Source organism: Chiloscyllium plagiosum, unplaced genomic scaffold (genome assembly GCF_037043375.1).
Source record: "Chiloscyllium plagiosum isolate Xiang-an unplaced genomic scaffold, Cpla_swu_hap1 HiC_scaffold_7, whole genome shotgun sequence".
NCBI classification, from domain to species: domain Eukaryota; kingdom Metazoa; phylum Chordata; class Chondrichthyes; order Orectolobiformes; family Hemiscylliidae; genus Chiloscyllium; species Chiloscyllium plagiosum.
In genome coordinates, this window is record NW_028270145.1 from 24,122,420 (window position 1) to 24,145,482 (window position 23,063).

Below are 23,063 nucleotides of genomic sequence, written 5' to 3' on the forward strand. Positions count from 1 at the left end.
TTTTCATACTTATATGCACATCATGACAATGAGTGGTTGTATGGTACAGACAGAAAGCGATTATAAAATGACTTAATCCTTTCCACATCCAATGCCCACACAAACTAATTGACAGGGAGGAGAGGCAATGATCAAAACTAGGGTCCAAAATCATTGCCAGTCATCAAAAATCCACTAAGGAATTCAAATTGGAGAGAACGCGAAACTACTACCACATACAAACTGATAAGCACATTTGCCATTGTATCATAAAAATCACAGAATCCCTCCAGGCGATTCAACTCAGCAAGTCCACATCAAACCCGCCGAACAGCATCCCACCAAGACTCACCCTTACCCTGTAACCTTGCACTGACCATGGCCAACCCACCCAGCGTTCATATCTTTGGATACAATGGGCAATTTAACATGGCTAATCCAACTAACCTGCACATCTTTGGTCTGTGGAAGGAAACTGGAGCACTTGATGAAAGCCCACACAGACACAGGGACAATGTGCAAACTCCACACTCAAGGGTAGAGTCGAACCCAAGTCCCATACACTGAGGCAGCAGTGCTAAACACTTAATATATTTAACCCAGCTTCTCCTTAAGGGAGAAAGGAATAAAGAAGGATTTTTTGATGGGGTTACAAAGTAAAGTAGGAGGCAGCTTGTGTACCATAAACATCAATGTTGACCTGCTGTGTCAATTTGCCTTGGGTGCGCACTGTAATACTCTGAGTAAAGTTTGGTGGGTTTTGTAACAGATATTCTAAAACTCAACACTCAGCATGCAATCGTTTCAAATCTTAAAACTACTTTTGAACTGAATTTTTTCCAGTTGGTGCTACAAACTCAAGAGGAATATTAAGAACATGCAAAAGGTATGGAAATATGAAAAGCATGGAAAAATTAAACGAGGTCAAGATCAGAAGCTTAGCAATACTGTTCATCGAAGAGAATTTGTTCCCACTCACTGGTAACCCAAAACATTCAAAGTAAGTGGGCTCAATGAGCTTACACAAAACAAGCCTAAATGGCAGCAACATGACAGGACTTGCAAGAAAATGATGTACCACTCGTGAGTCGCTGACAATCTCCCACCATATAAAATGTTTAATTGTAGAATGATACAGCACAGAAGAGCTTATTTTGCACAATCATGAAAATTTAAAATACTTGTCCAATAGTCACATTTGACTGATTTTTTTCAAAGTCCTGTGGGCTTTTCTCTTATGTGTACATCTCCTTTGAAAATTAATACTGAATTTAGTTCAAATCACATTACAGACAGTACATTCCAGATGATCGCATAATAGCTCCAGATGTCACTGCTCATTCTTTTGGCAACTCTCAGGTCTGTCCTGTAGTCACTGACCCTTTTGTGGGAAATGCTTAGACATTATTTAACAAGGAAAACCACATTATTCTGAACACCATCAGATCTCCTGACAACTTTGTCTGCTCAAAGGCAAATAAGCCATTTCTCCAGTGTCATGACATAACAGTAGTTTTCTAACATTGGCACCATTTCATTAAGTCCCCTCTCTGACCTCTGGTAATCCTTACTCTAAGTGTCCTAAGTAAAATTGCTTATAATGCTCCAACTGGACCTACCAGTGTTTCATGAAGGTTTAATATAATCTTCATGCTTTTGCATTCCAAGCCTCTCTACAAAGCCAGCAATTCTGCATGCTTTTCAACTTGTCCTGCTGCATTCAAGAGCCTGCACATACATCTACAAGGTCTCTGTCCCTATACTCTGTAATTACAACATTTTTGTTACATTTCGGTCTCCCCTCACCTACATACACATTAAACCACATTATATCCATGACTTCTAAGAACTCAACTGAGTGAGTCAAACACAATATGCCTTTAGGAATCTGGGCTGGTTGTCCTTTATCAGCTGTTATTAGAGCGCAAGAGTTTGTTTTAGGCCAACACAACATTCCACAAATTTGGCTGACTGACTCGTAGTTGTTAGATTTATCCCTGTCCTATTTTTCAACAGGGTTGTAAAATTTTGAAATCCTCCAGTCCTCTGTCACAGTAAGAAAGATTTCACCAGGGTCTTCAATTTATACCTTTAAACACACATCCTATTCAGTTTGACTGACTGGAATACTTTGAACACTGACAAACTTTTGAACATTTCCTTGTTAGCCACTTTCAACAAATCTCATTTCCCTATTACAACCTCGTTGACTTGAACATTAAGGTCATTCCCTTTATTGAAAATGGGAGAAGTGAAATCCCCAATTATCACAACCATACAATTATTCGAGCCAAGGATAAGGTGAATTGACCCATCACGCCTTACCAGCTTCTGACAAAAGGATCATTACCTGTTGCCAATCTCCTGCTTTTCCCCCCTACTCTTTCATGCTATTTTGATGTAAATCATCATCCAATGCCTTCTTGAATGTCTCAATACAACTGGGCTCCAACACATTTTCACATGCTAAGATTTTCCACACAATACCCTGAATTATTTTACACATCACTTTAATCCAGATCTTCTCATTTCTGTTGCTTTAACGAGTGGAAATACCTAATCTCAATCAAACCTCCTCTCAGCCTTCTTCTCTCCAAACAGCAATAGCCCCAAAGTTCAAACTATCCACAAAATTGCAAATTTTCCATTCCTGGAACCATTTTGTAAATCATTTCTGCACAAGTTCCAATGCAATCATCTTTCAATGCTCCAATATACACAACGTTCCAGCTGATGACTAACAAGTGTCTTATACATAGTGTCTTCCCTGGCGTGGGGGACTGTAGAACTAGAGAGCATAGGTTTAGGGTGAGAGGGGAAAGATATAAAAAAAAAAGAGACCTAAGGAGCAACATTTTCACACAGAGGGTGGCGTATGTATGGAATGAGCTACTGGAGGAAGTGGTGGAGGAGAGTACAATCTCAACATTTAAAAGGCATTTGGATGGGTATATGAATAAGAAGGGTTTGGAGGGATATGGGCGGGTGCTGGCAGGTGGGACGAGATTGGGTTGGAATATCTGGTCGGCATGGATGAGTTGGACCGAAGGGTCTGTTTCCATGCTGTCCATCTCTATGATTCTATGACAGTTTCAACATTACCATCTTACTCTTCTGCTCTTCATAAAGCCAATGACACTTATGCTTTATTAACTGTTCTTTCTACTTGCCCTGTCACTTTCAATGATGTATGTACATGTACACAGAGGTCCCTCTGCTCCCCCTTCAGAACTGTCTCTCTATTCTACATTGGGAGGAAGAACATTAAAAGACAAAACGTGTACCCCAAAACTGAACCTCATCTGCCTACTCCATCAACCTATCAACTTGGAGTTCCACACAGACGTCCTCAGTTTTCAATTTTTTCAAGGTTTGTGTCATCTGCAAACTTTGCAATCATACTTTTGTCACCGCACCTGTCTGCACTTTGCCCTTAAATTTACTCTCCTTTGCACAATTTAGTGTGGTATTGTTTCCATCCAGCAGCGTAAAAGCTCCTGTATTGTTTCACAATTCTAAATATATAATAAATCTCAACGTGAAAATAAAGAAATCCACCCACACACCACAGATAGAAATCAAAGCTGAAGCACCAAGCATGGAATTTTTAACAAACAATTCAAAACCACAGCACTGATTCCAGAAAATCTGAACAATGAGAAAAACAATACAACAGGAAGATGTATTCATCTGGAAAGGAAAAAGGAAACACAAGGATTGTGCCTTGACATCCTTTGTAATTTTCTCTAAGGCCAGTCTCATATGCAGAACATAAGAGGTATTTGGATAACCTCCCTGCGATGATCAGGCATCCATATTATTTCTACAACATCATTATTAAAAGGCACTACATTATCATCACTTGTTGATTGTAACATAAGGGCTTTTCTTGGAAGTGAAGAAATTTTGTTCAATAGGCAAAGCTAAGAAATCCCACCCTAATAAATCAGATCAAAAGTCTGTAATCCTGCCACATCCAGGCATGAATAGTAGTGAACAATTGAGCAAGTAACAGGAAGAGGAAGTGCCTCGAAAATCCCCGTTCTCAACAGTGAATGAGCGGAGTACATCAATGCAAAAGACAAGGTTCAAGCATTCACAAATATCTGCAGCCAGAAATGCCAATTGGATGATCCATTTTGAGCTCCTCCCAAGAACTCCAGGATATCATTCTTCCATCAAAATCAAGAAGCAAGTGAGACAATAATTACAAAGGGTATGGATCCTGAGAATAACAGCAATAGTCCTGAAGAATTGACAGCTGGAATGAACTGCACCTTTAGCCAAGCCATTCTCGTGGACTTGCAACTCTGACATCAAGGTGAATATGTAAAATTGCCCAACTACATTCTGTCCACAATAAAAAAGGCCAACTCCAAGATGGTCAATTACTGTCCCATCAGTATAATTTTAATCTAAGCATTTATCGATGGTATGGACACTGCTATCAAACTGCACATGCTCAGCGACGCTCAGTTTAGATTCCATCATGGCCACTCTCCTTCTAACCTTCTAGCTTTGGTCCAAACGCAGACATAATAGGTAAGCTCAAGGTATGGTGAGAATGACTGCCATTGTAATCAAGATAGTATTTGACAGAGCCCTTGGAAATCTGGAGTCACTGGAAAACTAGGAAAAATACTCTCCACTGCTGGAGTCATATCAGATACAAAGGAACACTGATACAGTTGGTAGAAGTCAATCCTCTCAGTTCCATGACATTGCTGCACAAGTTCTTCAGGATGTTGCCCTCAACCCAACCATCTTCCAATGTTGTATCAATGACATCCCCACTTTAAGCCACAAGTCAGGATGAACGCTGATGATTGCACAATCTTTAGCACCATGAGCAACTCCTTGGGTACTGAAGTAACCAGAGTCCACATTCAAGAAGGCCGAGGCAGTACTAAGATTTGGGCTGAAATGTGGCAGCTGACATTTTTACCACACAAGTGCCAGGCAGTTAATATTTCTTTAAGAAAGAATCCAACCATGGACTTTCAATGACATTACCATTGGTGAAGTCCCCCACTAGAAAATCCTCTGCGCTTGCCATTATGCAGAAACTGCAGAAGACCAGCTCATATACTGTGGCAACAAGAGCAGGGAAAAAAGACTGAGAATCTATGGTAAGGAAATCACCTTCTAACTGGCCAGAACTTACTTACTTACCTACAAGGAACAAATCAAAAGTGTGATGAAATACTCTTTACATGCTTGGAGAACAGCTTACAACACAAGGATTTTAATGAGATCCAGGATGACGCGCTGGTATTGCAGACCACCATCTATCACATTCAAAATTCACTTGGTGTGTCCTGGCAGCTCCACATACCATTTAAAAGATGACTAGCAGTTACCCACTACGTCTCCTTCAATAGCAACTTTCAAACTAAAAACATCTTCCAGCTGAAAGAACAAAGTCAACAGGTACAAAGCAACACTGCCACCACTTGCAAGTTCCCTGCCGTATCTTACACCATCCTAGCCTGAATTGGAGATGCCAGTGTTGGACTGGGTTGGACAAAATTAAAAATCACAACACCAGGTTATAATTCAACAACTTTATTTTGAAGCACTAGCTTTCAGAGCGCCGCTCCTTCATCAGGTGGTTGTGGAGGTTAAGATCATGCTCACAGAATCTATAGCAAAAGGAGTCCAGTGTCATGGAGATGTGATACAGGAAACAAACTTAAAACTTTCATCTTTTATAATGGGATATGCTGGTTTCTGTTCTTTGATATGTAAATCCCAGAATTACCTTTAAGTACATTCTCAAGACAGCTCAGGTTTTTAAACTTGTGTGATGGCTGTGCTCCAATGCTATGTCAGTCTGACAAATCCTCTGTATAGTTTTAAAGAGTTTTACATAGATTCTTGTAGTTTGAGCAAAACAAAATGTAATTCCGCAAAAAACAAATTCACCCCATAAGTTTATGTGCGCATATGCAGGAACAACAGATTGAGTGCACGTGAGTGTGTGCATGTGGATGTGAGTGCACATGACAGAGTGTGTGCGCATAAGCTTGGTTAAGTGCATGCCCGAGTGTGATGGGGTATGTTGAAGAGGGTACGTGCGTTGGCGAGGGTGTGGGGATGTATGTGTGTGCATATGAGAGACAGGATATGTGAGGGTGCGGAAATGCAGTGGGGTCACCTGTAGCGGAACATGAACCCAAGGTCCCACTTGAGGCCATCCTCCATGGGTACCGAACCTGGTCATCAGCCTCTGCTCGGGCCACTTTCAATTGTTGGCTGTCCTGAAGTCCACCTTGAAGTACAGCCACCTGAAGGTCCAAGGCCGAATGTCTCGGACTGCTGAAGTGTTCTCCGACTGAGGGGGAGCATTCCTGTCTGTTGATTGTTCTGCGGTGTCCATTCATCCGTTGTCAAAGCGTCTGCTTGGTCTCACCAATGTACCATGCCTCAGGGCATCCTTGCCTGCAGCGTAGGAGCTAGACCACACTGGTCGAGTCACATGAGTACTCGCCACATACATGGTGGGAGGTGTATAATAGTGCTACCCGTGTTGATACTCTGAGATGTCCTGCAGCGGCTGCTGTGGCAGAGTTGAATAGTGTTGTTGTTCTAAGGGCTCGGCAGCCAATCATGATCTGTTTAAGGTTTGGTGGTTGTTTAAAGGCAAGAAGTGGAGGTGCAGGGGAGGACTTGGCAAGGTGCTCATCCTCAATGTGTTGAAGGCTGCGAAGAACATTGCGTGGTTGTTCAGCTCCCAGGAAGTACTGGACAATAAAGCGTTCCTGTCTGTTGCAGCCAGTGTCTGTCTCCTGGGGAGGTCACGACAATTTTGCGCTGTGGCACGTTGGAACCGGCAGTCAATGAGTTGAGCATCAAACCCTGTTCTTATGAGGGCACCCTTGAGTACTTTCAAGTGTCCGTCAGGTTTCTCCTCATCTCAACAGTAGCAAACTGCCCAGCGTTCAAGACAACACCACCGTACAACCCTGCCACAGCAGCAGCTGCCAGACGTGTCAGAGTACAGACACTGGCAACACTATTACACGTGGGGACACCTCCCACCATGTATGCGGCAAGTACTCATGTGACTCAGCCAAAGTGGTCTATCTCATATGCTGCAGGCAAGGATGCCCTGAGGCATGAGACATTGGTTAGATCGAGCTGATGCTACGACAACAGATGAAGGGACACAACACAAAAATCGGCAGGCAGGAGTGTTCCCTCCCAGTCAGAGGGCACTTCAGCGGTCTGGGACGTTTGGCCTCGGGCCTTCGGGTGACCATCCTCCAAGGCGGACTTCAGGACAAGCAACAGTGCAGAGTGGCCAAACAGAGGTCGATAGCCCAGTTCGGTACTTATTGGGATGGCCTCAATCTGGACCTTGGGTTCATGTCACACTACAGGTGACCCCACAGCATGATATACACACACGCTCCTCCATACTCACCCACACAGACACACTGTCTCATATGCACGTACATTCACACCCCGCACTCAACACATGCACCCTCTCACACACTCTTTGATGTGCACTTCTAACCTAAAAAATCTAAATCTAATGCCAGTGCTGCTCTTAGTGTGGGTGGGGAGAAGGAGACAGAGAGAGAGAAAGAGAGAGAGTGAACAGCCCAGTGTCAGAACAAGGAAGACTTCCATGGCATGAGTAGTGATACTGTTTACAGTGTGCTTACTAAGTGGAAGGTGTTGATTTAAAAAAAAAGTGGGCGGCACGGTGGCACAGTGGTTAGCACTGCTGCCTCACAGCGCCAGAGACCCGGGCTCAATTCCGGCCTCAGGTGACTGACTGTGTGGAGTTTGCACATTCTCCCCGTGTCTGCGTGGGTTTCCTCTGGGTGCTCCGGTTTCCTCCCACAGTCCAAAGATGTGCAGGTCAGGTGAATTGGCCATGCTAAATTGCCCGTAGTGTTAGGTAAGGAGTAAATGTAGGGGTACGGGTGGGTTATGCTTCGGCAGGTCGGTGTGGACTTGTTGGGCCGAAGGGCCTGTTTCCACACTGTAATGTAATGTAATGTAATCTAATCTAAAAAAACACACACACGTGTCACTCCCATATGCACACACACAAAAAGGTTATGGGGTGAATTTGTTTTTGCAGAATTACATTTTGCTCAAACACTGCATGAAAATTCTGTAAAACTATAGAGAGGATTCGTCAGTCTGACATAAAAGTGGGGCATAGACACACATCACACCTATTGTTTAAACACCTGAGCTATCTTGAGAATGTAATTTAAAAGCAACTCTGGGATTTACAGATCAAAGAACAGACACCAGCATAACCCATTATAAAAGGTGAAAGTTTTAATCTCAGATTGTTTCCTATATCACATCTCCATGACACTGGACTCCTTTGGCAATAAATTCTGTGAGCATGATCTTAACCTCCACAACCACCTGATGAAAGAGCAGCGCTCCAAAAGCTACTGCTTCCAAATAAACCTGCTGGATTATATCCTGGTGTTGTGTGATTTTTAACTTCACCCTAATCTGGAATTATGTCATCTTTCATTTACTGTCAGTGCATCAAAATCCTGGAATTCCCTTCCAAACAGCATTGTTGGAGTACCTGCACCAAAGGGACAATGGTTCAAGATGACTATTTTTCCAAGGGGATTAGGGATAGAGGTCAAAGGCTAACTTCGCGAACATCAAAACTGCAGGAAAACAAAACTCCAGCCAAACCAAGGCAGTCAATACAACGTCAGTTAATATACTTAAGTAATTAAGCAGTGTATTATTTTGGTTATACTACTGAAGAACAGAAATGTTTATTGCCAGTTTTACACACATCATACTGAAACATTTATATCTTAGTTTGAAAAGTATCTACTAAGCTAAAAATAGCTTCCTCTGCTTAAGGGTTGAAAAGGCATTCCTAAACATACAGGCAACTTATTTATCATAGAATGAAAATGCAGAATTCCTTTCAATAGTCAAAGCTGTTCCAAATAAGGCAATTATTTTCATAGCTTGGTTACTCTCATCATGAATAGAGGCTTCTCTCCCACTAACAGCCAATGCTTAATTAGTAAAACACGTTATTCAAAAAATCACCCCATCCTTAATGAGACTGCTAAAATTCATCAGTGTCGTGTGGTGCAAATATACAATACTTTGAGTGGTAGATGTGTTTGTGTCCACATTGACAAAGATAACACAAGTTCTGGTCTCAGCTGTGCCAGCAGAGACCAACTGCTTCCCCATAAGCAGCGAAGATGATTCAAAAGACAGTCACTGATTGCTGAGTTGCTCACATATGCAATACAACTGCCTATTCAGAGGAGTTCTCACCACACGTTTTCCACTGAGTCTTGAAAATCTACAAGTGAAAGCCAAAAGGAGCAAATCCAACATGTAAGATAAACTGCAGTGGATTTCAAACTAATTTTTGACATGATGAATTACCCATAATAGGATGCCATTTGTAAATGTTTTCAAATTCCAGATTTAAAACTGCCCATTTCTAATTGGAGATGTTATCGGTTCAACTTTCACTCAATACGGAGACCAAAAAAAAAGTTGATGTTACAAATTCAAACGCAAGCCAAAAAAAAGGCAGATTTAGGGATAAAACTGGTACCTTTTGATACCTCTCACGTCTTTCCGAAGATATACACATTCCAAGTTTCTCTGCATTTCATTAACAGCTTAAAAGAAACTGTATCTTGCCTGTGTCCAGAAAAGGACATACATGCAGTGAGAACTAGATAGCACATATTGCACAATGAGTACATTGGGACTGGATCCGCTGCTTTTTGTCATTTATAAAAATGATTTGAACATGAATATAGGAGGTGCGGTTCATAAGTTTGCAGATTACACCAAAATTGGAGGTGCAAAGGGATCTTAATCAGATGGGCTGGTGGACCAAGGAGTGGCAGACAGATTTTAATTGAGACAAATGTGAGGTATTACAGTTTGGCAGGGCAAATGTAGGCACTGACCTATTGTACTCTATGCCACTCTCTCCCCACCCCCACCCTCCTCTAGCTTATCTCTCCACGCTTCAGGCTCTCTGCCTTTATTCCTGATGAAGGGGTTTTGCCCGAAACGTCGATTTTGCCTGTCTTCGGATGCTGCCTGAATTGCTGTGCTCTTCCAGCACCACTGATCCAGAATCTGGTTTCCAGCATCTGCAGTCATTGTTTTTACCAATGTAGAGGGCAGCAGAGAGCAGCAGGAGCAGGGCAGAAGTGAAGTCGGAGCGCAGACGCTATTGGGAAGGTGGGTGAGTGTTATTTAAGTAGGTGTGTTCTAGGCCCCAGGTCCTACACAGTAGGGCCTCCCTCCCACCCTCCTCTAACCTAAATTAAAAGTCCACAGACTTGCAACAAACCACGGGGGTTGAAGGAAGTTTCTGTTGAGAAAAGAGTGAGTCTTTGGCTCAGGAGTCTTGGACAAAGAAGTTCAGAGAAGTGATTATGCCACAGTTGAAGAGGGTGAAGACATGACTGCCAAGCTGAGTCAGTGTACTGCGTGCATGATGTGGGAGGTCAGGGATTCTGGTGTAGCTGGCTCATATAACTGTGTAAAGTGTGCACACGTTCAGTTTCTGACAAAGCATATTGCAGCACTGAAGAAAGAACTAAATGACCTCAGGCTCATCCGAGAAAACGAGATCTTTCTGGACAGGACCTTCAGCGAGGTTATTACACAGAGCATACCAGAAGAGAGTAGAAGGGAGAAGACGATGAGGAAGGCAGAGATGAGACAAGTGCAAGAGACCAGGGGGGAGGCGGGGGAGTACCTGTCAGGAACAGGTTGAATCTCTTGGAAAACGTAGAGACAGACGTCACTGCCAGTCCGAGGGGCGGTCAGGTCTGCCCATCGGAAATTGGCGTGAAGGCAGAGCCGAGTCGTCAGACATCACACAGGGCTGTGGTAATAGGGGACTCAATAGCGAGAGGGATTGAAAGGAGTTTCTGCGGCAACAGGCGGGATTTGAGGATGGTGCGTTGCCTTCCTGGTGCCAGGATTAAGGACATCGCAGACAGAGTGCAGGAAATCGTCAAGGGCGAAGGTGAAGAGCCAGACATAGTAGTGCATGTCGGCACAAATGACGTCGGGAAGAAGAGGAGGGACATTCGACAGCGGGACTTCGGAGAACTCGGAAGGCGGCTGAAAAGCAGGACATCCAGGGTGGTTATCCAGTTGCTTCCAGTTCCTCGGGCTGGAGGGGACAGGGAGATAATGGACTTGAATGTGTGGCTGGGGAACTGGTGCAGGAAGCAAGGATTTAATTTCTTGGATCACTGGGGTACGTTTAGCAGTAAGGATAAATTATACAAGAGGGACAGGTTGCACCTTAATAGGTGAGAGACCAGCATTCTGGCAGGTAGGTTTCCCACTGCAACACAGCTGCGTTTAAACTAAATGCCTGGGGTGGGGGACGGAGAGGAAGAGGGGACAAACTGGAAGTTTAAGGAGGAAGTTAAAGGGAAAGTTAGAACAAGAGGAGTCAAGAAAAAAACCACAATCAATGGAGCAGAAAACTCAAAAAAGGATCATGCTGTAGGTTAAGTGAAATAGGGGTTGATAGGGAGGGTGAGGGGAGTAACAAATTAAAAATATTATATATGAATGCACAAAGCATTAGAAATGAGGTGGATGAGCTTGAGGCTCATTTGGAAATGGGCAGTTATGATGTTGTGGGGATAACTGAGACGTGGCTTCAAGTGGACAGGGCCTGGGAAATGAATATTCAAGGCGATACGTGCTATCATAAGGACAGACTGACTGGCAGAGGGGGTGGGGTGGCCCTGTTAGTAAGGAATGATACTAAGTCCCTTGCGCGGGGGGACCTAGAATCGGGATGTAGAGTCAGTGTGGATAGAGCTGAGAAATTCTAAGGGTAGAAAGACCCTTATGGGAGTTATCTACAGGCTCCCAACAGTAGCCTGGATGTAGTGTGTAAGTTGAACAAGGAGCTGAAATTGGCCTGTTGCAAAGTTATTACCACAGTTGTTATGGGGGATTTCAACATGCAGGTAGACTGGGAGAATCAAGATGGTACAGGACCCCAAGAAAGGGAGTTTGTGGAGTGCCTCAGAGATGGATTCTTAGAACAGCTTGTGCTGGGGCCTACCAGGGAGAAAGCAATTCTGGATCTGATGTTGTGCAACAAACCAGATTTGATCAGGGACCTCGAAGTGAAGGAGCCATGAGGAGGTAGTGACCACAATACAATAAGCTTTAATCTGCAGTTTGAAAGGGAGAGGGTAGAATCAGAAGTGACAATATTTCAGTTGAATAAGGGGAACTATGGAGCTATGAGGGAGGAGCTGGCCAAAGTTCAATGGTGCAATACCCTAGCAGGGATAGCAGTGGAACAATGGCAGGTATTTCTGGGTATAATGCAGAAGATGCAGGATCAGTTCATTCCAAAAAGGAAGATAGATCCTAAGGGGAGGCAGGGGTGGCTGTGGCTGATGAGGGAAGTTAAGGACCATATAAAGACAAAAGGGAAAAAGTATAATGTAGCAAAGATGAGTGGGAAATCAGAGGACTGGGAAGCTTTTAGAACAACAGAGGATAACTGAAAAAGGAAATAGGCAATGAAAAATTAAGATACGAAGGTAAACTGGCCAAAAATATAAAAGGAGGATAGTAAAGGCTTTTTTAGGTATGCGAAAAGAAAAAAAATGGTTAAGACTAAAATTGGGCCCTTGAAGACAGAAATGGGTGGATTTATTACGGGGAACAAAGAAATGGCGGAAGAGTTGAATTGGTACTTTCGATCTGTCTTCACTGGGGAAGACACGAGCAATCTCCCAGATGTAATAGTGGCTGAAGGACTTGAACTGAAGGGAATTTATATTAGGCAGGAAATGGTGTTGGAGAGACTGTTAGGTCTGATAAGTCCCTGGGACCTGATGGTCTGCATCCCAGGGTACTGACGGAGGTGGCTCTTGATGCATTGGTGATCATTTTCCAATGTTCTATAGATTCAGGATCAGTTCCTGCAGATTGGAGAGTGGCTAATGTTTACCACTTTTTAAGAAAGGAGGGAGAGAAAACAGAGAATTATAGACCAGTTAGTTTGACCTCAGTGGTGGGAAAAATGTTGGAGTCAATGATAAAGGGTGAAATTACGACACATCTGGATAGCAGTAACAGGATAGGTCAGAGTCAGCATGAATTTATGAAGGGGAAATCATGCTTGACTAATCTTCTGGAATTTTTTGAGAATGTAACTCTGAAGATAGACAAGGGAGATCCAGTGGATGTAGTATACCTGGACTTTCAGAAAGCCTTTGACAAAGTCCCAGATAGGAGGTTAGTGAGCAAAATTAGGGCACATGGTATTACGGGCAAAATACTGACATGGATTAAAAACGGTTTGGCTGACAGGAAACAAAGAGTAGTGATAAACAGCTCCCTTTCGGAATGGCAGGCGGTGACCAATGGTATGCCGCAGGGATCAGTGCTGGGACCACAGCTTTTTACAGTATACATTAGTGATATAGATTAAGGTATTAACATTAGCAAATTTGCTGATGATATAAAGCTGGGTGGCAGGGTGAAATGTGAGGAGGATGTTAGGAGAATACAGGGTGACCTGTACAGGCTAGGTGTGTGGACGGATGCATGGCAGATGCAGTTTAAGGTGGATAAATGTGTGGTTATTCACTTTGGTGGCAAGAACAGGAAGGCAGATTACTACCTAAATGGAGTCAAGTTAGGTCAAGGGGCAGTACAAAGAGACCTAGGTGTTCTCGGTGTACACCAGTCAATGAAAGCAAGCATGCAGATACAGCAGGCAGGGAAGCAAGCTAATAGCATGCTGGCCTTCAAAACAAGAGGAATTGAGTATAGAAGCAAAGAGGTTCTTCTGCAGCTGTACAGGGCCCTGGTGAGACTGCACCTGCAGTATTGTGTGCAGTTCTGGTCTCTTCGAGGAAAGACATTCTGGCTATTGAGGGAGTGCAGCGGAGATTCACGAGGCCAATTCCCAGAATGGCGGGACTATCTTACGTTGAAAGATTGGAGCCACTGGGCTTGTATACGCTTGAGTTCAGAAGGCTGAGAGGGGATCTGATTGAGATGTATAAGATTATTAAAGGATTGGACTCTCTGGAGGGAGGAAGCATGTTTCTGCTGATGGGTGAGTCCCGAACCAGAGGACACAGTTTAAAAATAAGGGGTAGGCCACTTAGACCAGAGTTGAGGAGAAACTTGTTCACCCAGAGAGTGGTGGATGTATGGAATGCTCTGCTCCAGAAGGCTGTGGAGGCCAAGTCTCTGGATACTTTCAAGAAAGAGTTGGATAGAGCTCTTAAGGATAGTGGAATCAAGGGTTATGGGGATATGGCAGGAACAGGATACTGATGGAGGATGATCAGCCATGATCATAATGAATGGAGGTACTAGCTTGAAGGGCAGAATGGCCTATTCCTGCACCTATTGTCTATTGTCAAATAAAGGAAGGACTTATACACGTAACGGTAAGGGCCCAGGGAATGTTGCCTAACAGAGACCTTGGAGAGCAGGTTCATAGTCCCTTGAAAATGGAGTCACAGGGAGACAGGGTGGTGAAAGTGGCATTGAGTATGCTTGCCTTTATTGGTCAGTGCATAGAGTATACGAGTTACAATGTCATACTGCGGTTATACAGCATATTGGTTAGGCCACTTGAGGAATAAGGCTGAAATTCTGGTCTCCCTGCGACAGCAAAGATGTTGTGAAATGTGAAAGGGTTCAGAAAAGATGACAAGCATGTTGCCAGGGTTGGATGGTTTGAGCCAAAGGGAAAGGCTGAATAGACTGGACTATTTCCCTTATTGGCTGTTGAGGGGTAACCTTGTAGAAGCTTATTAAATCATAAGGGGCATGGATAGGATGAATAGCCAAGATCTTTTCCCCTCGAGTAAGAGAGCGCAAAGCTAGAGGGTATAGATTTAAGGAGAAATACAGGCCTTGCTTTTGTGGCCCTTCCTCAGAAGAAATCTGCTCATTCCAGTTAATACCCTCGTAAACCTTCTCTCAACTGTCTTTGACACATGAACATTCTTCCATAACCACAGTGACTGGTACTGCACACAGTACTCCAGATGCAGTCTCACTAATACCCTACAGTCAATCGACTTTACATTCCATTCCCTTGCGACAAACCAAATCATTTTATTAGCTTTTCTGATTACTTGTTGTACCTGCATGCTCATCTTCTATGATTCATGCATTAGGACATTTGCATCTCAGAGTTCTGCAATCACTCACCATGAACATATTCTTCTTCTGTCCGATTTCTGCCAAAATGGACAACTAATCACTTCTCTTCCATTAGCACGAACTCTGACCACCTGCTCAATCTATAGATACACCCCTTGGTGAGCTCATATCCTCTTCACAACTCACTTTCATATGTACGTTTGTGTCAACAGCAAATTTAGCGAAGGTACCATCAATGCCTTCATCCAAATTGGGAAGTAATTTGCACGGATTATCCTTCACTATTCATAAATTTTATTGACAGCAATATAAAAGATTGGAACAACCTTGAGGAATTATATTAAAACAAGAAATTTGACATGACCTAAGTATAAAATTTGTTTTCCACAGTGAGAAGGGTTCTTCAGTAATTATTACAACTTAAAATGCAGATGCAAATCCAATTTTCAGGGATTTTAATAGAAACTATAGTCAAAAGAGGGCAGGATGTTCTTCAGAGATTTGGTGCAGACTCAATGGGCTGGATGGCCTCTTTCTACACTGTACAGATTCTATTTGAGAATTATGACAGCATCTTCTGGATTTCCATGCTCAGCTGTACGGCAACTGTACCATTCAAGATCGGAGATAGTTACAGAGTGTGGTGAATTCGGCCCAGACAATCACAAAGGCCAACCTCCCATCTATAGAATCCATCTATCAAGGAAAGGCCACCAACATTCTCAAAGATCCATCCCACCCTGGCAATGTTTTGCTACATCATCTACCATCAGGGAGAAGGTACAGAAGCCTGAATACAAGCATCAGCTGGTTTCATAACAGTTTCTACCCTACTATTGTTCGAACATTGAATGGACTCACGAACTCTTACCATTCGCCTGTACCTGTGTTTTTTTTTTGCTGCTGTTTACCTATTACGTACTATGCTACTTAACTCTGTGATCTGCCTGTATTTCTCGCAAGTCAAAGTTTTTCACTGTGTTTCGGTGCACATGATGATAAATTCAATTCAATTCAGCTGTGTGTATGTGGATGCCAAGAATTGAGTCAGTTTCAGAAAAATAATCATGGTAATTGCTAACAGTCATTACCACCACAAAATCTGGATCACTAAATTTAATGCTAATGAAAGGGTCTTGAACTCCAAAACCATAGACTTATTTGAAAAAGAAAGCTTTAACAAACAGTGTGAATCTTGAAAAAAACTGGAAAACAAATTCAGTCTTTACACTCTGGCACACAGTTTCGACAATAGTACCAGTTATGAAAACACTGCAAGGCCCTCACAATAAGTTAAACTGCATTTATTTCCATGCAAGAGGCCTCACAAGTAAGGGCAGATGAACACAGGGCTTGGTTGGAAACATGGGACTGGGATATCATAACTATTATCGAGATGTGGCTTAGGGATGGACAGACCAGACAGCTTAATGTTTCAGGGTATAGATGCCAGGGAGGTTGGGGGGGGGGGGGGGGGAGAGAGAGAACGCAAGAAGAATACTCCTGGGAATACATCCAGTGAAGTAATTTGTTTGAAAGTGAGAAATAAGAAAGGGGTGATCACCTAATTGGGATTGTACTACAAACCCCTTAACAGTCGGGGAGAAGTTGAGAACAAATTTGTAAGGAGATCTCAGTTAATTAAGAGTAATAGGAGATTTTAAAATTCCAAATTCAGACTGGGACTGCCATAGTATCAAGGGCTTGGAGAAGAACTTCTTAAAAGTGTATTAAAAATTTTCCGATTCAGTACGTGGATGCATCTCCTACAGAAGGTGCAAAACCTGACCTACTCTTAGGAAATAAGGCAGGGGAGGTGACGGAGGTGTCAGTGGGGGAGCACTTTGGGGCCAGTGACCATAATTCTATGAGCATCGAAACAGTGATGTAAAAGAATAGACCGAGTCTAAAAGTGGAAGTTCTAATTTGGAGGGAGGCGAATTTTGACAGTATTAGGCAAGAACTTTCAAATGTTTATTGGGGACAGACGTTTGCAGGTAATGAGATGGCTGGAAAATGGGAAGCCTTCCGAAATGCGATAACTGAGTACAGAGACAGTATTTTTTTCTCTTAGGGTGAAGAATAAGGCTATTAAGTGTACAGAATGTTAGATGACTGGAGAATCTGAGGTTTAGGTCAAGAATAAGAAGGAAGCATATGTCAAGAGTATTCAGCAGAGATAGAGTGATTCCCTATAAGAGTATAGAGGCAGTAAGAGTATACTTAACAGGGAAGTCAAGAGGGCAAAAAGGGGACATGAGATAGCTTTGGCAAAGGATTCTCCAAATACTTTAAGGACAAAAGAGGAACAAGGGAGAGAAGAGGGCCCCTTAAAAGATCAGCAAGGTCATCTGTGTGTGAAACAGCAGGAGATGGGGGAAGATACTAAACAAATATTTTGCAATGTTTACTGTGGAGAAAGATATGGAAGATAGAGAATGTGGGGAAATAAATAGCGACATCTTGAAAAACATCCATATTACAGAGGTGGTGGTGCTAGACATCTTAAAATGCATAAAGGTGGAGAAATCCCCAGAACCTGATCAGATCTACCCTGGAGCTCTGTGGGAAGCTTAAGAAATTATTGCTGGGCCTCTTGCTTTGATATTTGTATCATAGATAGCCACAGGTGAGGTCTTGAAGACTGGAGGTTGGCTCATGTGGTGCCACTATTTAAGAAAGGTGGTAAGGAAAAAACAGGGAATTATAGACCGGTGAGCCTGACATCAGTGGTGGATAAGTTGTAGCAAAGAATCCTGAGAGACAGGATTTCCATCTATTTGGAAAGGCAAGGACTGATTAGGGATCGTCAACATGGCTTTGTGCGTGGGAAATTGAACCTGATTGAATTGTTTGAAGAGAACGGAAGTCAGAGTAGTGGACATACTCGATGTGGAATTCAGTAAGGCATTCTATAAGGTTCCTTACGGTAGACTGGTTAGCAAGGTTAGATCACATGGAATGCAGGGAGAGCTAGCCATCTGGATGCAGAACTGGCTGTAAGGTAGAATACAGAGGGTGGTGGTGGAGGGTTGCTTTCTGGACAGGAGACCTTTGACCAGTGGTATGCCACAAGGATTGGTGCTGGGTCCACTGTTTTTTGTCATTTATATACATGATTTGGATGTGAATATACGATGTATAATTAGAAAGTTTGCAGCCAACACCAAAATTAGAGGTGTAGTGGACAGCGAAGGTGGTTTACTCAAGAGTACATCGAGATCTTGATCAGATGGGCCAATGGGCTGAGGAGTATTAGATCAAGTTTAATTTAAATAAATGTGAGGTGCATTTTGCAAAGGCAAATCAGGGCAGGACTAATACACTTAATGGTAAGGTCCTGGAGTGTGCTGCTGAACAAAAAAGACCTTGGAGTGCAGGTTCATACTTCCTTGAAAGTGGAGTTGCAGGGAAACAGGATAGCGGACATGATGTTAGGTATCCTTGCCTTTATTGTCAGTGCACTGAAAATAAGAGCTGGGAGTTCATGTTGCAGCTGTACAGTACATCGGTTAGGCCACTTTTGGAATACTGCGTTCAATTCTGGTCTCCCTGCTCAGGAAAGATGTTGTGAAACTTGAAAGGGCTCAGAAAAGATTTACAAGGATGTTGCCAAGGTTGGAGGGTTTGAGCTGTAGGACTGAATAGGCTGAATTCTTGGATTCTTCAATTCTTTTGATAGCATAAATGAGAAATTCCATCACTGCTCAAAGGTATTGCTTCATTTCAATCAATACGTACAAACACCAATTTACTGAGTAATACTGGTTATCCTCAAATATTGCGGCATTGACATTCCTGTAAATCATAGCGTTTTGTGTTACTGGAAAGACATATTCATTTTGTTTGATGATACAGGATTTTAATTGTGCTCGGGCTCCAGTCATGACCAGTAGCTGCTATTCTACCCCAACTAGTTCAGGCAACTTCCCCTGTCAAAGGAAAAGTACGGCATAACAACCTCCATAGAGTCATACAATATGGGAACTGATCCTTCGGTCCAAGGCTGAATAGCGAAGGGCTGTTTTCCCTGGAATATCAGAGAATGGGAGGTGACCTTATACAGGCACATGTTCCCTCCCAAAATTCCAAATCTTAGTTTGGTAAACCTTCTAATTACTTTGCATACCTGTACACTACATTTTTTGCAATTCATGCATGAAGATATGGACTTCTCAATCGCTGCTCTGCAATCTCTCACCATTCAGATAATATGCATTATCCTTCCTGCTAAAATTGACAATTTGACATATTCCCACATTATATTCCAGTTGCTACACCTTTTCATTTAACCGATCTGCATTTTTCTCACATATCAGTTCTAAAGGGGAGTCATATTAGACCCAAAATTTCATTTCTCTCACCACAGATGCTGAAGACCTACTGAATTCCTTCAGCTCTTTGATTTCAGATGTCCAACATCCACAGTTCATTGCTTTTTTTTGTCTTCTTTATGTCCTCCTCACAACTCACTTTCCTACCTATCTTTGTCCCATCAGTAGACTTGGCAATCATACCTTCTGTTCCTTCATCCACATCATTGATATAAATTATAAACATATGTTTATGCCTACTGTCTTCTATCTGTTAACAGGTTGCTTCTGCCAGCCAGTTACTTCCAGCACTAATGAAAGAAGGGGTGCAAGTCTCAGTCATTATTGCTTAATCTCACATTCACTGTTGATCCCACACTCCTGAGGTGCTTTTTGACTTGGGTTTCAACGATTTATTTCTTGGCAAATTAAAATAGCATCATTCTTGGCTTCTTAAACAGAACATCTTCCATCATATTTAGCACTTCCACTGTAGTTAAAGGGATAGGTGGAGAATAGATCAAGTAGCTCAAACTGGGCACCCATTGGGTCATGAGAGCCATAGGTAGGAAAATCGGATCTTCCAACAAGTTTTTAACCTTAGGATCCTGCATGTGCCTTGTTCATTCATCACAATCAAGCTAGTCAACTGGGAGCATATCGAGATGTGCCAGGCATGCCTGAAAATGAGATGTCAACCTGGTGACGCTGCATAACAAGGCAAAGTAGGAGCTGATGACAATTCGGTCCCCCCAAGACTGCACTGCCTTTGAATAAGATCGCAGCTGATCCCTTCATGATTCAAGCTTCACATTCTTGTCTGTCCCAAGAACCCCCCCGCCCCCACCTAACAAACATCTATTCAAAAATATTCCATGACCTTGCTCCCACTGCCATTCGATGCAGAGAATTTAAAGGTTTCAACTCTCAAAACATTTTTCATCTCTGTCCTGAAAGATTGACCCTAATTTTACAACAGATACATTAACACAAAGAACTACTGATGCTGGAAATCTGAAACAAGAATGTTGAAAGTGAGAGAAACACAGCAGGTCTGGCAGCATGTGTCGAGAGAAAAACAGAGAGAGGATTTCAAGTTCAGTGACCTTTCATCAAAACTGACAAAGTCTAATGAAGGGTCACTTGTCTCGAAGCATGAACTATTTCTCTCTCTAGAGATGCTGCCAGACTTGCTACATTTCTTCAGCACAATGTTTTTGTTTAAATAGTGTTCCTTCTTTCTGGACTGACGCACAGAGTGATACATCTTTTCCACATCACCTTGCCAAGGCCATTCAGGATATTATATATCAATTAATTTGTTCAGCATTTTCAGCCCATCTTAATAGCCCTTTGAATTAAATTGATTGCTAGTTGTCATGATCACCATTATGGGGAATAACTTTCATATCCAGATATTTTATTAATTGAATTGGAACTCCATCAGCCTTCGTGGTTAGAGCGAGCTTTGGCTTTGGACTTGGGCAGAGTATTGTGCCTTAAGTATGGTGTGGAAATTAGGTTTCAACTTTCCACTCAAATGTATTTGCAGAAAGTGAATTAAGGTCACATTCAGAGCAGTTATAATCTAATTGACTGGTGGAACAGGTTCAAAAGGCTGAATGTCTCATTTTTGCACCAATTTCTTATGGTCTTGTAATCAGTAAATCATCGTCAAGTTTTTCGGTGGATGCAAAATTCAGAGCCTGACATCAGGAACTAAAAGTCCTCCTTGTACGTTATTCATAAAGCTGTGCTTATCAACTCCAAACCTGAAATCATGTCAAGCTTTCCCTCATCATCCGAAAATCTCAGGAACAAATCCAAAATTGCAAACAAATCCGGGATTAGAACCAGATATAAAAATTCACATGGTTAGAAGAAAAAGTTTGACAAGTTAGTGCACTAGAGAATGGAGTTCTACAAATGAACACAAAAAGGTAGAAAACAGAGCCAATAATTCCTCTGTGGCACAGACACTGTCATAGGTCTAATCATTGCCTTAGCCAAAATTTTTAATGCACGATAAAATTGTGAACAGGATTGAAGTAAATGAAAATTAGATTCCAAATGATCATGTCTTCCAAGCATTCATAACAGAGGACACAAAAACTTGCTCTCTTGAAACAGTGAAAGCCCAAGTTGAATTGATTACTTCAGTATAGAAAAAGTAGTCATTGCAATAGCCTAAAAAAGGTAATTAAAGGAATGACTCCTACTTGAACAGATGGAAATTGTTGCACTTAGCAACATGGCAGAAACTTGAAGCTCTGATCATGTCAATGAAAGAGACATTAATAAGGTTTTTATATGAGAATAGAAGCCACATTGGAGGAACAAACAAGCGTGCAGACGGACATGGAGGAAAAGGAAACTGGGAGACAGGGGAGCAGATGAGTCTGTGTGTGGTGGAAACAGGAAGGGCAGAAAAGCATTTTCTGTATGTAATATGGGGCGATTGGAGCAAACCACCAGAGGAGTTGAAGTTCCATTCTCTGTGTTTCTGTTGCCCTTAAAATTTTCGCCAAATCCACATCAGCATGACCATTTAAAAGCAGAATGGTGAAATATATAGCATCTGAAAATAAACTATAATCAGTATTGACCACAAAAAGCAAGTTCTTACTGGAGGCATTTAAGCTATCAGAAAGTGTAGATGAGGATAATGCAATAGGATGCAATATATTTACATTTCTAAAACAGTTTTCAACAACGTACCGCGTAGCAGATTCATGACTGAGGTCAGAAGTCATGGAATGAAAAAACATGCTGGCTACAAAATAGTAAGCAGTGGTTTTATGTTGTCATTCTGATGAGCAAACATTGACAAGTGGTTTTACACAAAGATCGGAGTTGTTCACCACTTAAGTACATGATTTGGACTCTAGAATCCAAGTACAATTCAAAATTTGCAAATTACACCAAATTGGGGCTGCAGTCAATATAAACAGTCATGGCGAAATGAATTGAATGGGCATATAATTGGCAAAAAATGATAAACATCAAGTAGGAAGAATAAGGAAGCTGTAAAATCCTTGAAAAATAAGTGCCAGGAAGAGATATACCAGGAAACAGTTAGACAATCACTGAAGGCAGTAACAAAAAGATGAGTAAGGTCATAAAAAGGAAACAAAATAATAGTCTTTATCTCTAGAGGGGTGGAGTTGAAAACAAGGAAGATCAATTAAGCAGTGTTAACCTTGCACGATAAAGCAACATGTAGCTTAAGGCAACACAGTGAACCAATTGGAGGGGCAGGCAAAGCAGTGTGTGTCATTCCGCGATGAAGATGGGGGACCTTTACTGGAGTAGCTTTGACCAAAGATGTAGCCATTTAGTTGTGACCTGCCTACAGTCCACAGAGATTGAAAATGAAGTGCTGTTCAGATCTAATTCTATTTTTCACACATCACTCCCCCTTTACACAGTCTCTTCTAATTCCTATGCTGCACATGGTTTCAGTGTGAACTCCTTATCTTTTCCCTCTCCTCTCAATGTAATTCTACTATTCCTATTTTTCATTCAAATAGCCAGGAACTGTTGTTTGGCCAGGCAGTACTGCAAAAGCATGAAATGCAATAGCAAAAGACAGTTGATGATTGA

At 42.2% G+C, this 23,063-nt stretch overlaps 1 protein-coding gene across 3 annotated transcripts in view; it reads right to left on the reverse strand.

Annotated features, from left to right (window-relative positions):
• LOC122551395 (disco-interacting protein 2 homolog A-like) overlaps positions 1-23,063 on the reverse strand; it is a 282,532-nt gene that overhangs the window by 103,863 nt on the left and 155,606 nt on the right. The gene's annotated exons all lie outside the window — the stretch shown is intronic.